Source organism: Arachis duranensis, chromosome 8 (genome assembly GCF_000817695.3).
Source record: "Arachis duranensis cultivar V14167 chromosome 8, aradu.V14167.gnm2.J7QH, whole genome shotgun sequence".
Taxonomy (NCBI): domain Eukaryota; kingdom Viridiplantae; phylum Streptophyta; class Magnoliopsida; order Fabales; family Fabaceae; genus Arachis; species Arachis duranensis.
In genome coordinates this window covers 18,224,955-18,231,500 of record NC_029779.3, presented here as the reverse complement: position 1 = coordinate 18,231,500, position 6,546 = coordinate 18,224,955, and positions in this window count along the sequence as shown.

Below are 6,546 nucleotides of genomic sequence, written 5' to 3'. Positions count from 1 at the left end.
TCTTTCAAAGAGTTCTTATTTCTTGTCTTGATAGGTTACATATATTTTCTCTTTATTTATTGTCATAACTCAGTGTTTAGGGTTTCATTTAATTTTTTGACCTTTTTTGTTAATTCTTTTATTTCAGAATTTTCTTCTTTAATCTTTAACTTAGATAAACTTAAAGGGCTATTAATTTTGGATTCTCTATTTGAAAATTTGATGAAACTAATTTTTCTGATGGTTCTTTTAGTAAAAGAACTGGGTTTTCAATAGCTTTATATTTTGGTATTTCTGTCTTTACAATTTTCTGAAATAATTCATCGACATAAATTCTTTCTCTGTTTTTAAATATTATACTATGATGACTATTTGTTAAAGCATAATTTATTGCATATGTAATTGAAAATGGTTCATCGTCTTGTTCCATTAGATTCTTTCTGTGAAATTTATAAGCCAAACTTATAGATCTTCCAAGATTTTCAGTTGATAAAGGTATAGCATATCCAAGATGGGCATTGAATTTTTCAGTTGATAAAGGTATATCATATCCAAGATGGGCATTGAATTTAACATTTACGTTTGCCAAGTTTCCATGAACAATTCCAATTATTTGATCTATTGGGTCATCAGTAATTCTTTTGTCACAGATTGCTAAGCTTATTGGTAAATTAATTCCTTTCATATATGTAGATTTAATTAAGACTTGTATAGTACTAATATGAATCCATCCAATTTTAGATCTTTTTTGTTGATCCTTAATTTTCTCAATCTGTTTACTCAATTCTTCATCATTTATCAAGGCTATTTCAAGTTCTCCATTAGCAGATTTTATCTTTATAAGGGCTTCAAGTTGAATTTTTCCATAGTATATTATATTTTTTCTATTAAAAACTTCTTTTAAAAGATTTTGTTTATTAAAATTTTCATTTGATTTGAGATTTAATTCTGTTTTTAGAACAGCCTGTTTTTCATTATCTAATAAGGCAGATAATCTATAATAATCAGATTCTTCCGTTAATTCTAAACTTTCTAAATAATTCATAACTATGAGATTAAGATAAAAGCGTACCTTTATGGAGAAAAACTTTCTTTATTTAGAATATTTTACATAAGATGTTTTTATCTCCAGAGGGGAGATTGTAGATACTAACTCCAGAGGGGAGTTTAGAATTGGTTTTTCCTAAGGGAATTCTTCTTCAAACTATAGAATCACCTCGGCAGCTTCCTCCTTGCTCTCCTAGCATATGAGTACTCTTAGCCTCCTGCTTTCTATTGTTTGATGCCTTCTACAATTGCCTTAAGCAATCTATTTATAATGGTTGGGTCTGATGGACAATTCTCATCCTTACCCTTCTTATGACGTCATTGCTTATGTCATTGTTTATTATCTTGCACCTCGTTGGTGCTCTATGACCTAAGCGCTTACGTTACTATGCAATAATGTTGAGAGATGCTTCAGATGTGCTGTCTTCTTCCTTTATCATGTGACCTTCAGATGCATTGTCTTCTTCCTTTATCATGTGGGTTGATTCCGTTTCATTATTGCTTTCTTCAGATAACTCTGAGACACATAGCTGGCACTTGTGGTCTTCTCTGTCTTTTATCAAATAGCAGAGATTCCTCTTTATCAAATAGCACTTGTGGTATTTTTGTATATTTTAAATCTTTATTTATAAACCCTTTTTTAAAAGCATAACTATCAAAACCTGTTTCCCATTTAAATTGAGATTGATTATTCTTAGATGTTCCAGCTTCATTCTTTACTTGTATTGGAATAGCTGGTTCTTCGTCACTTGAATAATCTAGAATGTGTTCTTCATTTTCTATATTTTCAGAATTTACTAATTCTTCCTCTATTTGAAAACCATGTTCCATAATATTATTTTCTTGAGCCATTTTTAATTGTTTAAAAAGCATTGTAACTTCTTCTAATTTTTCTTCAATATTCATAATTTCAATGGTGGGTTTATTTTTAGTTTTGTTATGTTGGCTATATTTTGAATTTTTTCTTCTTTGGGATTCTCCTTCTGAAAATACATATTTAATATCTGTTTAATTTCATCTATATCGGGTTCCTCTTTTTCCTTATTTCTTTGAAATTTTATGGATACTAATATTTCTTCAAGCATGTCTACTATAGAATTTAATTGTGGGTTAAAGGTATGAGTTCCATGGTAACATTTTTTTAGAAATTCCGTGTGAAAAATAAGTTTTTTTCAGGTTTTTGAAGTCCTTCAATAAAACTTATAGTAAAATAAAGATTTTGAAAAAAATCATTTTGTATTGATTTTAAGAATTCGGTGTCATTACAGTTGACATTAGTTAAAATCATTAATTTTTGATCTATTAATTTTGATAACTTAATTATTTCTTCTCTTAAATCTTCTAATTTATTTTTTTCCATTAGGTTATGCTTTTCATATAAAATGTTATGGATAAAAAGTATTTTGTAGTGAAAAGTATGGCTTTAAAATGTATAATTTAAATCTTAAAAGTGTAGCCTTAGCCACCACTAGTTACCATAGACATAGCCACCAGAGACTTGGCTATATAAGTAACATTCAAAATGGATCTCCCAACAATTTTTAGTCGAATAATTTAATTTTTTGAAAATTTTAATAAATAAATTAGTTTATAATTTATTATTTTTTAAACAAATTAATTTTTATATTAAATTTAGTGAACTCTAAAATCAATTTAACTCAATAATCCATTGTACACATTATATAAATAGTCTATTGTCTCTCTAGCATAACTCATTCTCTTAATCTCTTCTAGTAGTCACGAGTGAGTATTCTGGAATCTGGAATCTAGAGTTGCAAATAAAAAACGGGATAAGAGACTGTCAATACGACAATGGTCTATTAGTCTTAGCTATTATTATTATTATTATCATTATTATTATTATTATTATTATTATTATTATTATTATGCACAATTTTGTGGCTGTGGTTTATATACATTGCTTTGACTCACGGCTCATTTTTCAAGTTATGGAATTAAGAATTGTGTTATTCTTTAGTATTGCAGAATGGGATGTTACCCGTGATTATGGGGTTTGAATTGAATTTTTTTTAATTATATGTCAAAAAATTGGACAATCCGATATCTAGGTATTTAAGTGAAACATTGAGTGTTAATAAATCGGATAATTTGATTTGAGGGAATGTTTTTAAAAAATTTTGATTCTGTAAATCAGAAGATATAATTTAGTTGTTAGTTTTGTATTGTTTGGAGTTCCTGAATTATATATAATCTTTAAGTTCTTCTATCTTGAATATGTTAAGCTTGTTAAATACAAGGCAAGTATGATATTTAAAAAAAAATTCCAACGCTCAAGTCAATAAATAAAAAATAATTAATTATCACTTCTCTGATTAAATCCAAAGCCAGATTCTTTTTTGTTCGCCTCCAATAGCTTGATATATAGTTGAATAATTAGGGTTTTTCTTTCCCTCTTTATCTATTATTGAGTTTTGACTTATAAGAGTAGTTGGTGAGTAGAGATTTGGTAGTCGTGTTAGATTTTAATTTAGCCATTGAGTATAAGTTGTTGTCGAGTTATAGTGGAGATTTGGTAATCTGTTTCGTTCAAATAAGCCAATTGAGCTTTATACACAATATATAACTCGGTGAGGTGTTATATCCCCCAAGGTCCAGTTGGCTTTTTGAGAGAGTTGAAGTAAATAGCTATGAGAAAAAAAATTTAGAATATGTCTTTTGTGAATTACTGTTGTCATTAATGTGACATGATGTGTTAGTTATTACGTCAAGGCCATTTGACCCGTTGATTTGTAGTAGTTAAACGCTTTGATATATACGAATGGTGGAATTTATACTCTTTGAAATTATGCTGGTGTTTAAAAACTATTTTGGATAGTAGGTAATGTGATCAGTTAAGTTTATTATGGTAGTGAAAAAGTTGGTGGTACAAATAAAAGAGCTTGAAATGTCATTATCGACCAAGGAAGCTGAGGTATACGAAGTGTTTTTACAAGGCTTTGATCGCGCAGTTTTGCAGATTAAGACCTTGTTGCCAAAGGCTGATGTGAGTGCAATGGATGTCACGAAGGTGGTCATGAACGACGAATTGGTGGACGATGAGGTTTTGGAGGAAGGGGTAGATGATAATACTGTGCAACCCCAAAATGATGAAATTATACAAATTTGAATTGTTAGTCGAATAGTGAAGGTTGTGGTAGGCTTAGAGAAGGGGGTTGAATCTATGCCTTCCTTTTAAGTTGCTGTTATGACCCTTTTAAACAAAATTACAATTCTGATTCTATTTGAACTCAGCAGCAGAAATTTATGAGATAATTTATTTTTGTCTCATGAATATCAGAAAACAGAACTCAGCAGAGAAGAGAAAATCTAACACCATCATGTATCCTGGTTCGGTTGCCTTGTGCTATGCAACCTACATCCAGTTTCCTCCACAATTATGGAAGAATTTCACTATAGTTAACAGTATTACATACACCAATTTCACAGGATTGACCCAATCCTTTCACACTCAAGTTCTAACCTAACTTGACATTGGCTATGCTAATACCTAACTATTCCTCTTAGTGCTGACCCAACTAAGAAAGGGATACCAAAAACAGGTACAAGATACAAGATACTTAGCTAACCTAAAGAAATCAGAAAATAACTCTAGGCTTTTCTCTCAAGTGTTTCTTTCAGCCTTTTTTTACTCATGGCTTTTTCTTAAGCTTTCTCACAATGCCTTTTTTCTCAAGAAATTACAGAAAGATAAACTTAGAAAAGTACATTACAATTAGTAAGACATGAAGGAGATTGATTTCATCAGCAGCCTCTTTGCTATGTGCAAAACCAGATTCACAAACCTCAGATGCAGTTCATCAGTATTGGCCGAATGCTTCTTTGAAAGAAAGCATTATCCAAGTAGATGAACTTCTTCACAGAACAATGTTCTCACTCTCTGGTTTTCTCTCCTTACCTCTGAATGAATAGCAAGCTTCTTCTTATCTCCTTGCATGTTGCTTGGTTCTTCTTCCTAGGTCAACACCTTGAGCCTTGAGCTTCACCAACCCACAGATTCACTTTTTCTCAATAATCCTCAAAATAGAAACTCTCCTTCTGACTTCCTCATCTTGGCCGAAAGCCATAAAACAGCAACCATAGAAATCTTCCAATGGTCAACTTGATCTGAGCCCTTGAAAACCAACTTGGTCCCCAAGTCTTGTTTAAGACCGTAGATACACAGCAGAGAAGAACAGAAATCCTCTTTCCCATGTATCCCATTTTGGATAGAGCAGAGTGTTGGGAAGTAGAGATGAAGATTTGATGCATGCAAGAGGAAATGGATTACCTTTAATCAAAGCTAGATTTGGTTTGATCTGGGTGATTTGATATTTTCCTTTCTAACTTAATCTTTCTCTTTCTCTCTTCTTCGGTGAAAGGCTTATGGAAGAAGCTCTCTCTCTTTCTCTTGCTTACTTTTCTGAAGCCTTGATGTGATTTGATTAGAGAGGAGAGGAACGTTGCTTCTGGTAAGGCAAGATGGTGGGAAATTGAAAATCAATTTCGAGCTTGGATCGGGTTCTTCTCTACTTCAGCCCGTTGGTGCCTTGCTTTGCTTCTTTGATGAATTTTGCTTGAGATGAATGACTTGGGCTTGTCTTTATTTTTCACTTACCATTCAGCCCATTAGCTTATATCTTTTGTTTGATGTTGGCCTGCTGCAACACTTGTTTTTAACCTGCATCACTTATAAAAAATAATCAAAACTAATTGGGTGATTACCCCACTAATCAAATGTTTGTCATCATCAATTCTATTAATTAATTTCTTAACTCAACAATCTCCCCCTTGATGACAAACATAATTAAGTAATGATCAAAGGAATTAAAATTTTTGGTAAAGTTAGAAAACTTCCCTTTGATGTTTCTTGCTTTAGTGTTGCTCTCCCTTTCCTTTTCGAGATTAGCTCCCTCTGGATTTATGCTTTCTTCTTTATTCCTGTTTTGCATTGTACTTAAAGATAACACAATAGAGAGCTGTGCACATTTATCTTGTTTAAGGGATATCAAATAAGCAACACCACAAAATTATCCCAACATCAAGCTAATATTAGCATAAAAATTCAACATGTGAAGTCAAGTTTTAATGCAGAAATTTAGACAAAAATTCCAAAAAAATGCTTATGCTATCCTACTATTACTCCCCCTTTTATCATCAAGGGTGGATAATGAGCAAGATCCACAAAAACAACATTAAGAGTCCTGCAAGAAACGATTAGGCCACAGTCCAAAGTTTCAGCTAAACTAACAAAGGTATTTAGAGTTATTACAGTCATCCAACATAAAAATAGTTAAATAATAGCAAAATAAACAGAATTCATGAGACAAAAAGAGAGCAGCTGCAGCACTTTTTATGAGACAAATTCTAGGCATCAGAACCATCCCCCTCCGAAGCAACTTCCTCTTCAACATCAGTGGCAATGTCTTCATCATTTTGAAGGTTATCAATGAAGGTCATGAGCACAGCCACCCTATCTCTTGATTTCTTCAGGAAGTTCTCATGCTTGCTAGCTAGCTTCCT